A 12500-nucleotide genomic window follows, 5' to 3' on the forward strand; every position below is an offset into this window, starting at 1 on the left:
CTCGGGGGATCATCGTCTTTCCATCAAAACCCACCAATAGTGAATCATACATTTCCAGGTCTTCGGGCTTCAAGTTTAACCCCCTGTACAAATCAGGGTACATGATCTCCATTCCACTTCCCTGATCAACTAGGACCCTCTTTACATCATATCTATCGATCCTAATGGTAACCACTGAAGCATCATTGTGTGGTTGGAATGTTCCTTCCTAATCCTCCTTGGAAAAACCCAGGGTAGGAGTGGCCATCACTTTAGCTCTTTTAGGAGTCTGATCTCTGGCCTTTATGTCAAGGCCCACACCCACGAACATAACCCTGGAACAAGCCCCAGCATCACCTTTTGACTTGTCAAAGATCACAAAACAACGAGTTAAACACTTGAGCCCCCGTAGATGGCGTCTGATTGGGGAAGTCCCTCTTGAGACGATTACGGTGATACCCTCCTCCCTAAGGACCCATTTTCTCCAGGAACATCTTAGCCTTGCCTTTACCTTGCATCTGGTCCTCTTCAACCCACTTATACTTATTTATGCGATCCATAAGCTAGCGCATGTTTGCAGCGGACTTCATCGTAAACGACTTTCTCACGGCCATGTCCTAGAAGTCCCCATCCACCTCATTGTAAGTCTCCCAATACCTATCTGAGTACGTCCTGAGTGCCTCTCCTTTTCTCATCACCATAGACAGTAAAGAATCTACTAGCTTAGGGACTCTACTGCATGTTATGAGTCTAGCCCTAAATGCCCTTGTTAGCTCCTCAAAGGATCCTATTGACCCTTCCTCCAGGGCATCAAACCAACGCATAGCTAGTGACCCAAGGCTGGAAGGGAAAACTTTGCACATTAAAGTCCTGTTACCAGAGTGAACTGCCATCTTCTAATTAAAGTGACTGACGTGTTCCACGGGGTCAGTCTTTCCATTGTAAATGGTGTACGTTAGCTGAGAAAAATGATGGGGAGCTTGGCTTTGTTAATCCTTCTAACAAAAGGTGACTTAGAAATTTGCTGTAGGGCTTTACTTATCGCATCATTCTCTATGCCATGGTGGGAAGACCCCTTCTCACGCTTGTTTCCGCCTTTCTCCAACCTGTCTTGGCATGAAGAAGCGAAATAGGACTTACTAGACGGAGTTCTGGATCTATAATGATATGAGCGATCCCTGCTATCCCTTGAACCATCACTTGATGGGGGAGATGGACTCCTTCTGTCACGTTCCCTGCGCTTTAACTTCTTGCACAAGTGATCTATCTCCAACTGCAACTTACGTGTCTCCTGATCATGGGAAACATGACTTCTAGTTCTTGAGTGACTCTATTCAGTGCGATTGGTGTGGTAGGACTCCACCATAACACTTGGGGTACGTTGCCTATCTCTCATTCGCTCCAAGTTAACAAACTGGTTTTCCCTTTGTGAGTCTATTGATTCTTCCCTATTCTGGCCTACATTAGCCATAACTCCTCAGGACGAATCCACAGCACCTTGGTGCTTCCCACAAACAGCACCAATCGTAAGGACTTGATGAACAGATGGCCCAAGCCTATTTAGATCAGTGAGGTGTACAGTTCACCCTAGCCTAAAACAATAAATTTGTAAGAAAGGGAAACAAATAACAAGATGGGCCTCAGCCCGAGGAAGAAAATAAGGAAGAACGGGCTGATATTATTGAATAGATGAGCTAATCTATCTATACAAGCTGGCCCGAGGAAGCCAAAGTTACACAAAAATGGTACTGTTCTCTCTTTGCTCTCAATGTTCTTCTTGTTTCTTTTCTGATTTTTTTTTTTTAACTTGTCTCTCCATCCCTCTCTCTGAAAACCCTCTTTCTCTTATATCCTCCCCCCTTTCTTCACATCTTGACCTTTTATCTTTTCATCATCTATCTCCCCTCTTGACACTTGTCCCTTTATACGTCTGAAGAAGGTGGTAGAAGTAGTTTGCTTAACTGTGACTTACACTGTTCAGGTCACTTCCTCATCAATGCAGTTGATAAAACTGTTGCCTACCATTTAATGCGGAGGCAACAGACTACTCCAAACTGAAAACTTCCTCTATTATCACTAATTCTCTCTCTTCAAACCCTTCTTCCACTTGGAACGCTTCAGAGTCCTTTATCTCATCTCTTCCTCTCCTCGAGCGACTTTTCTTCTCAAGCCGATGATATCCCCACTCCAGTATTGCAACTCTTCAACTTCATTGTCGGTTATTGGGCACTCACAGTTATAATGTAAAATCAATTTAGTTCAATATGTTGACTAATTAAACCTTTTTAAAAAAATTTATTAAACATTTCACTTTTTATCTTGTCTTTCCTAAACCAAAGTCCTCTCTCTCTCTCTCTCTCTCTCTCTCTCTCTCTCATATTAAATTTCAACATACAAAAAAAATGAAGGCAATAAATGATAATGGATGATGCTTGCTCACTGTGAGTAATGCCATTTTAAGTAAAATCTCTAGTTGAAATTGTAAGTTGAAAATATGATTTTAAATTGAGAATTGTCTTTAACTTAAGATTTCAATTTTTTTTTTTTTAAATAGTATGCAATAAGTTGTGTGCAACATGGGGGATTCTAGCCTTTTACCCTATTTTTAAAAATATTTGGCAATATGCCCTTGTTTTGAAACTATTTAGGTCTGTGCTCCTGTTTCAAAACTCGATTTTATTAAAATCAAGTTTTAATCAAAAAACTCGATTGGTAGAAATTCGAGTATGGGGTGATCAAACTTAAAAAAAAAAAAAAAATTGCATGAAACTTGAGTTCATGGAGCTCGAGTTCCATACCTATAGCTGCGTTTTATATGGAACTCGGGCTCCATGAACTCGAGTTCCATGCAAATTTTTTTAAAAGTTTGATCACCCTAAACCTATAGTTGCGTTTTATAAGACCTATATCGGCGTTTTATATGGAGCTCAAGCTCCATGAACTTGAGTTCCATGCAAAAAAAAATTTAAGTTTGATTACCTTAAACCTATAGCTACGTTTTATAAGACCTATAGCGGCATTTTATATGAAACTTAAGCTCCATGAACTCGAGTTCCATGCATTTTTTTTTAAAAAAGTTTGATCATGCATAACTTGATTTTAAACTAATTGAGTTTCAAAACAGAAGCACGAACCTATATAGGTTGGAAATAGGGTCATATTGCCAAATATTTTTAAAAATAAGAACAAAATGCTAGAATCCCTGTGCAACATGTACGTAATAGCTATTATTCAAACAGTTATGGATTGTGATAAAAGAAGGAAAAGAAAACATATAATGGGCAGTAACAACCTTATATAAGGAAGAGAAAAAGAAAGCGACTTTTCATGTAAGAAGAGAAGCGTGGAAAAAAATATTGCTCCTATATATGTCTTGTATAGTATTAGAACAACGTTGAGTCACATTCTACACGTGGCTCATCAGTCCTACAATCATTAATGTAGGAACTAGGGACAGTTCAAAATTTTTTTTTTTTTTTTTCTTGAGAATGATTATTTTATTTTATCTTGAGTCACGTTGATGGTTACTTTTAGAATAATAGTTAATAATTTATTTTAGAAAAAATTTGACACTAGTTTCATAAAAAATGAAAAAAATTATCAAAATATTAATTAATTTTTATTTTTTTATAAAAATTTTCTTTAAATAGATTATTAATTATTGTCTCAAAGGCATCTATCAACATTTTTCTTTAATTTTTATAAACTAGAAAATTTTTATTGTTTTGATAAACTAGAAAATTTTTTATTTGTGTTGGTGATTCTCATGACCTTTCAATTCTGTACAGTAACATCAGTGGAAACATGCACATCATCGGTGGCATTGGTCTGCAAAACGGGGTACATTAATTACTGTATGTATTTCAATTTTAGGTATTTCATCAATTTTTGTGTCCTTTAGTCTTTAGAGTTTCTGTAATTTTGACGTTATATACACTTTCAATTCGTATGGTAACATCAGTGGAAACATGCACATCATCGGTGGCATTAGCCAACTGGTCTGCAAAATGAGGTACATTAGGGCATGACATTCTATTATAAATATTTCATCAACTTTATGTCCTGGGAGTTTCTGTTTATTTTTATATTATAATTAATACTATAAATTTTTGTTTCAAAAGTAGGGAGATAATACTTTTTTATACAAAATAATTTCATTCTAACCCAATCTAAGTGTATATATATGTGAAGTTCACTTCTGAGAACCCCGACCCTTACCCTTCATACTTCATAAGTACTTAGGATTCGTTTGGTTGGAGAGGTGGAAAAGTGAGCATAGAAAATTATATAAATAATGGAAAAGTGGGGAGGATATAAAAATTTTTCATTTTTGTTTGGTTAGAAGTGGAAAAGTGGATGGATGGAAAAAACGAGTTTGTATAAATTTACTCATATAACCTTGTTAAAAAAATGATGGCCAATTAAAACAAAAAAGTGACAAACAAAAAAAATCACCCAATTTATTAAAAAAAAAAAATCATCATGTCTAGGTGAAAAAAAAGAAGAAGAAGAAGAAGGCAATGTCGAGCCCAAGAAAGAAAAAAAGAAAAAAATTAAAAAAAGGGAGGCAATGTCCTCATGACAGCACCAAAAAAAAAAAAACCCGGAGGAGAAAACACTTGGGCCTTGCCATTTATTTTCCTTCCTCTCCACCCAATCAAACACACTTCAAAAAGTTTTCCTCTTCATTTTTTTTCCAAAGTTTTCCATCCACCTTATTTCACCTCTAAACAAACACACTCTTATACTTGTGGAATAACTATCAAGAGAGATATTATATTTAACCGAAAAGCTTTAATCTTAAACTTTTATACTAATGAATATGAGTTCAATTGTGCTATATTAATCATTCATTTTTCTTATATACTTCACTTTTTTGTTTGTTTGTTTGTTTTTTTTTTTTTTTTGAGAATGATATACTTTGCTTCTTGATTAGCCACATTTCTCACAAGTTAATAGATGTCTTGAGAGTATTGATTTAGGAAATATTTTTAGAAATTTTTTATAGAAAAGAAAAAAGCAATTAACTTTTATGTCAACTTTTTATATTTCTCATGAAAGTGGTATTAAAATTTTCCTAAAATGATCTATTAGTAAGGGAATTCTAGCATTTTGCCCTTATTTTTTAAAAAATTTAGCATATGTCCCTGTTTTGAAACTGTTTTGAAAAAAGGTAGTGTAGATATTTATTTATTTTGTTAATTACATTTATTTTCAAATTAATAGCAACCTTGGCATTTTCTACCTAATTTTTCTGCTTCACATATAGTTTTTCCTATCTCTTTCTCTCTCTTTTTTTTTTTTTTGCCTTATATCTATCTGTAGCAGGTGTTTATAGTTATGTGTATCTGTTTGCTTGCGTACTTTGAAATGTAGGAATAATAGTACGTAGTATATATACTCTCTGACCCTATGTCCCATGGGAGTAATATGCCATATCCGAAAGTCCAAATAAAAGCCAAGCCATACAGCTAGAGCTTTGGTTATAGCTAGCTAGCTAGGTGTGAGTTTGGACTTTGGAGAGTCGTAGTTGAGCTTTACACAATTTGCTAGACTTTTTAATCAATGCAAACGCTAACAAATTTGGCGATTTTTTTCTGCATCATTCATGCTCCAACCCACTTAATTTAGACAATTATGTTGATTGTTGAAGATAAGAATTTCCTTCTTTAAGTAACTTCGCGATGTTTCTGTTAATAAATTAACTATATTTCTGTAAGACTTTTTACGATTGCAAAAGTTTCCACACTGGTAGATAATAGTAGCAACCAACTTTTTCTCCTCAAGAAACGGTTAGCTTGAAAGGAATAAATTGGTAGAAAACTAAAAAAAAACATATAAATTTAATGCTGGTTGTGGATTTTGTTGTTGAAGTTAGGAACCTCTTGCCTTGCCCCTCCAATTCTCTATATTAAATAAGCTAGCTGCTGCCAACAACTCCTACGGGCACGTGTATAATTTAATTGTGGTTTATGTATGGTAATTATGTAAGTTTTTTTTTGAAGAGATGGTAATTATGTAGTTTGAATCTTTGATATGGTTATTATACCTTTGCATATATAATATTGTTCTTTTATTAATCACTTGCGTGTAGGACACCACTTTTTTTTTTTTTTTTTATGAGAGACACAACTTAAATTTTAAAAAGGGTTTAGTGTTAGTTTGTAAGAGCTTAAATTCATTAGTTTATAGAATTATTGTTCTAATTTTTTTTAAATCATTAGTTTATTTAGCGTAAAGAATGGAAAAATATGTTTTAACCTAAAAAAAAGGATTTAAATAAGCATGTTCTAGGAAAATTGTAAATATTTATACTTGATAAAATGATGTTAGTGGTAGATTGAAATGCAAACTAATAAAATTAGAAAAAAAAAACTCAACTATTTCAAATTATTTTTTTATAAATTTAGCATTATTGATCTAAATGATTGGGCCAACAATAATAATGACCAACAATAATAATGACGAAAAGGATGGCATGGGTGTAATATATATATATAGCAGTTTAAATTGCTGGTAAGAGCAACCACATTAATTCGTACAAATTTTCTATCTATTTTGCAAGAAAAAACCTATTTTTTCTATTTTACACCTCCACTTTTACAAAACACTCACATCAGTTTATCTATTTTACACATTTATTCAATAAAATATTTATTCTTTTTACATTTTTTATTATTTCCTTCCCTCTCATTTCTACGTCTTCTCCGTCGAGCCACACCCACACCCACACCCATCCTTCAACAAAATCACCCACGCTCAGCTAGCCACCGTCTTCTCCGTTGAGCTACAGACCCAACTTAAATCCAAAATCACCCACACCCAGGCACCAGCCACCATCAACGATCAAATAGAACAACCCCGTCGGAGTCACCGGCGTTCACTGAGAGCTCTGCCACGACATCATTTCTGGGTCTCGTGCGAAGTGGTTTGCCTGTTGAGATTGTATTGGCGGTGAGTGAGATTAGTGAGAGTAAGATCGGTGAGATCGGTGGACTGATCGGTGGCCTGAGGTGAGATCGGTGGATTAAGGGAGAGATGAAACGAGAGAGAGGTGAGAGTGAGAATTTTCTGTTCGTGAGCCTGAGAGAGTTGAGAGGAGAGAGAAACAAATACTAAATTAATACATACACGAGCTACAGTGACCGTGCATATATGCACGGTCACTGTAGCATTTGTATATTTAGGCACAACTTTACACCCACTGATGTGAGTTTTTTTTTTTTTTTTGGCCAAAATATGTAAAATGAAAAAGTTTTTGTATTATAAAAGAGTATCTACTAACTAATGTGCGGATGCTTTAAGACCTTTGAAAAACACAAAGAAACTGAAAAAAGGAAAACTGATGAAAAGATTACCAAATGTATCTTCTACAACTGCTTGCAAACTGCAAGTATAAATACTAAAAATTCATGCCTTCTAATTTTTTTTTGATCGAACAACGTTACTTTTACACTCAGTTCTTGTACTTTCACACCTTCCCGTGAGATATGGTGAGACTCACACCTTCTAGTTTAGAATGTTTCGCAAATAAAAGTTAAATAATTGCTATGCCAGAACAAAAATTTACGACAATTTTACAAGCTACCTAATTTGTTTACCACCTCACACTATGTTCATCACAATCTCATGATTTAATTTTTTTTAATGACTCATATATGACGTCATAGGCAAATAGGATATTGAGAAAAATATTATGAACTTAGTTTTACTCATTTTTCTATGACGATGTAGTATAAAAAAAGAAAAAGAAAAATTAAAGTAACACAAAATTGTCAAAACATCCCGAGACTCACAATTTTTTAAATGTTTCACATGATGATATAGAAAAATATTAGAGATTTTTTTTTAGTAATGTTGTTTAAATTTTGTGAAAATATATGTGAGTGAAAAAATGTTGTAAAAATATCTGTTGTGGTGTTTAGATATTCAAAACTGTTATTTAAACAATAATTCCAACCAACCATTAAAAAGATTAAGAGCCGCCAACAAAACTAAAATTCATCCGCATATTGTGACATGACTATTAAATGTGAGCCACAACCATGTCAAATCGTATGTACTGTGCCATATATAATAACTAATAAACCTCAATATAAAACAATTCGTGTTTTTGGATTAATGGTTCAAGCTACATGAGCTTGCAGATAGGAGCTATGGGAGAGATAAACACAATGATGAGAGCCTGGGCCTTAGCTATGGAAGAAAATGTGAGCCTGCTGGTCCTTGTACAACTAAATATGTGGGGTCATATAGTTGTCCTAGCTATAAAAATATTTCTCATATAGTCACATTTGCACATTTATGTTGGATTCATTTTTTTCTACATTGCTTTTAATAAGTGTATAGAAGTTGCATTTGCAACACAATTAATCCTATGCGAATAGTTGATAAGACACTATGAATGCACATGGCCTTGCCCTAAGTCTCACCTATTTAGTCGGTTTGAATCTCCCAAATTTTGAAGGCACTCAGACAAAATTAAACCAAAAAAAATATTTATATAACAAACACCAATAGCTAATAAATACTTGGTGAATACCATTTTTTACTGCCACACCTTGTTTAGGCCATAATCCTATATTAGACGGGAACCATTCTGTTTCGTTCTAATAAATCTTTTGTTTTACACAATATTTATAATTGATATGTTGATATACACATTTTAAATGGCCAAAAAAATGTCCACATTCAAAACGTGAAAGCGGATGTAAAATTATCATTACCCCTACTAGAATAGGTAATGGGAAAGCAGAAAAGAAAGGCGAATGATGCTCAGAATATCTTCAAAATATACCCTTGAATTAAAAGGAACTCAAAAAGAAAATACAAAGTTAAGATTCTCATGTTTGGTTTTGTTTAATTTCATACTTCGTTTCAAACAACATTGAAGTATTTCAAACTATGAGATGAGAACAACCTGAATATGAAAATGACCTAACATATCATATGCAACCTGATTTATTGTAATATCTAACTTAGTGATCAGTTTAGCTGTCTCCTAACTCCTAAAGTTGTGCAATAAGTTTATGCATCTCAATCACTTTCAAACAAGTTATCTCCCAAGAAGCTCTTACTTTTTCTTATCTTAATTCATACGAGGCTTGGGGTAAAGCTAGAGAGCTCTTTTTCAGTTGTGTGACCAGAGAGAAACAAGTACTTGCCAGGTGACCTTAGAAATTGAGAGTTGTTGTTTTTATTATTATTTTTTTTGGGTGTTGGATTAAATTGAGTTAGAAAACTTCATCCAGGATAAAATTAATGCAACCTTTAAACACATAAATAAATAAATAAAAAAGACTTAGAATATATTTAAGCATTGCTGATTATCTTAACGAGGGAATTAGACTCCTCTCTCAATATTGCAATTATATATGTGTGTGTGTGCGAGAGAGAGAGAGAGAGAGAGAGAGAGAGAGAGAGAGAGTAGATATATTAATGCAAAAGCAAAAGATACTCATATTCGAAGAATAAGTACTCAATTATTTTATTTTATTTTATTTTATACAAAAACGAAAGGTAAATTTTAGATATCACTCATGTGTATACCATTAAAACATTGAGCTTCTTTGTTTGTTATTTTGTGACACTTATCTTCCATATGGTTAAATTCAAATGTCTTATTTACAATTTTTCCCTCATTTAACAAAAGCCCAAAATCAAAGTCATCAAAATTAATCTTAATAAAAAGTTCTTACTCTCTCTCTCTCTCTCTCTCTCTCTCTCTATATATATATATATATATATAAATTATAACTACAAAATAACTTGGTATAAGTTTTTTTTTTTTTTTGAGAAATAAACACACACACATACACACAAAGAAGAGGAAAATTGGTTCTAACACAAAGGCAAATCATAACTCTACTAAAAAACCATGATAACTTTTAAGCTATGAGACAAATTATACTATACATAACACATTCTCTTAAGCAATGTGGGACAATTATCCTTTTTTATTTTTGGAAAACAAACACACACACACACAAGAGAGAGAGAGAGAGGTTCTAATATAAAAGTATACTACAACTTCACTCAAAAGCCTTAGTAACTTTTATGGAAGCGTAAGACAAGTTATACTGTGAGACAATTATTCATTATTATTATTATTATTATTATTATTTTTTTTTTTTTTTTGAGAAACACACACAAGAGAGGAAAAAAAATTTATAATATAAAACCGCACCATAACTCCATTCAAAACTTGATATAAATTAAAACTTTATATACTATTATTACGTGAAACATAAATTGTTTAAAGTTAGAAAGTGGAGGTGTACAAGTCCATGTCCTTCCCATAGAGAACATCAAACAATAATATTACTGAATCGCAGGACTTTGTCGCTGTCATCACATCAATATTCAGTAACGTGATAACGCCAATGTCTTATAGAATTATTGGAGAGGCCTGTCGGGTAGTTAAGAAGCTTTTAATCAACTTAATCATGCTTAATAAGAGCGTTGTCTTTCAAATCCCTGAAATACCACTTTGATTTGTGACTTGTGAGACTACTAGTAACAGTCCTACAACATTGAATTACAATTGATCATGTCAGTCACCCTCATTATACAAAGATTGTTTTCATTAAAAGTTTGGCAAATGGTTCCCACGAAACAGCTTTCCTGTTCTGGCAAGGTGACCTAGCTAGGAGGGTGCAAATAATGTCTAAACAACTGGTCATTCTATAATATAAACACTTATTATTTTACATATCATATCTATCGAATCTTAACATTTAATTTCCCCAGCCAAAAAAAATCTTAACATTTTATAATATTATAAATAATATATTAAATAATTCAATATCCTTTATGAATTGTCAATATTAAGTAGATATGGTACATATAAAAAAATGTATACCATGAAATTCTCCTTAAAACAAAGGGTCATAATAAATGATTCCAACCAATTAGCTACTTAATTAGGAAAAATCTGATATGTTGGGCCAACGGGGATGTTTTCAGAAATTTATTTTTTATCATTTTTTTTTTCATCATTGTTATACATTTAGAAATGGGCCAAATGGCTAACTTGCACAATATTCTAATATATTGTTTTCTGTGACACATACAAAAATCTAATGGTTAACAACCACTAACAAGTAACGACCCTAAAATTTATGGGGCCATAAATTTAATTGTTATCTCTTGTCATTGATTAAGTGATCTGAGATTCCAATTATGCTTACACAAAAAACTAATCAATGTCTTGACCTGAAGATAAAGAATAATTATCATGGAATTCTATATTATTTATTAAAATTCTATATTATTTATCCAAAAAACTAATTGTTTTTAAAAAAAATTATAGGGATTGGTTCTTGTTAAAAAAAAAAAAAAAAAACTGGATCTTGGAGGGGGTAGATGCGCATCCGGATAGAGTTATTTTTGGTTTTTCGACAAAATTACGTGGGCCAAGGCCCAAAGGAACTACTGAGTTTAAACACTGAGAGTTTGGGCTTGTATTGTGTCCCAAAGAGAAAAGTTATTGTAGTGATGTGAGTCATGTGATCCATTTGTGATGATTAGCATAAACAAAACAAAACAATAATAAAAAAATAAAAATAAAAAAAGGTCTACCGTCTACTTTACAAATCTTGTGCTTTGTTTCTTGTTTTTTATTATTTTTTTGGGGTGGGGGAATAGTCAGGGAAGAATTAACTTATCATATAATCTTGTGCTTTGTTTGTTGTTTTTCTTTTTTTTGGGGGGGGGGGTATGCATATGACATGGGTATCATAATTTCTCTTACAACATGTTGAATGAGTGATAAAAACCCATAGAAAATATAGAATGAATGATAAAAATGAGTTTGGAGAAAAGTTATTTCAACCTATTATATGGCGTTTCAAACAAGCATTCACATGTACTTTTAATCACAACTTATTTAATTATCATGTGATTAATATATATGTTTATGATCTTACTTTGATTAACAGTCATGTATTTTTTCATAATAGCTTACTTTTTATTAGCCTCTTTGATAATACACAAGAGGTGAAATTATTTAGTATATTTAGTATGCTACATATTTCTTTCATATAAAAGTAGATTTCACAAGTGAGTTTCAAACATGGAATCAACATTTATGTAAGAGAAATGTGTAATACAACAAGAATATTCCTTGAATCCTAAACTCCTAGTGCAAGTCAGTGGCAATTCTAGGATTTTCTTCTAGGGGGGTTAGTAAGAAAATTAATCTTAGGTAAGAGATGAATCTTGCGTAGGGATGGCAATAGGGCAGGGCGGGGCCGAAGGATGGGGTCTTCATCCCCACCCCTCATAGTTTTGTCTTATCTCATTCCCGCCCCGCATAATGGGGAATACTTTCTCATCCTATCCCCGCCCCTTAGGGCCCCGTGAAACCCCGCCCCACCCCGTAAAACTCTACTTTTTGTTAATTTGACTACAACTAGTACAATTTTCTTAATGAAACATATTTCATTAATAATAATATACTCAAAATTAGAACAAAATTTATCCCATAAAATCAAATCAATTTTTAGAAAAAAGTGAATAAT

Source organism: Castanea sativa, chromosome 9 (genome assembly GCF_040712315.1).
Source record: "Castanea sativa cultivar Marrone di Chiusa Pesio chromosome 9, ASM4071231v1".
NCBI lineage: Eukaryota > Viridiplantae > Streptophyta > Magnoliopsida > Fagales > Fagaceae > Castanea > Castanea sativa.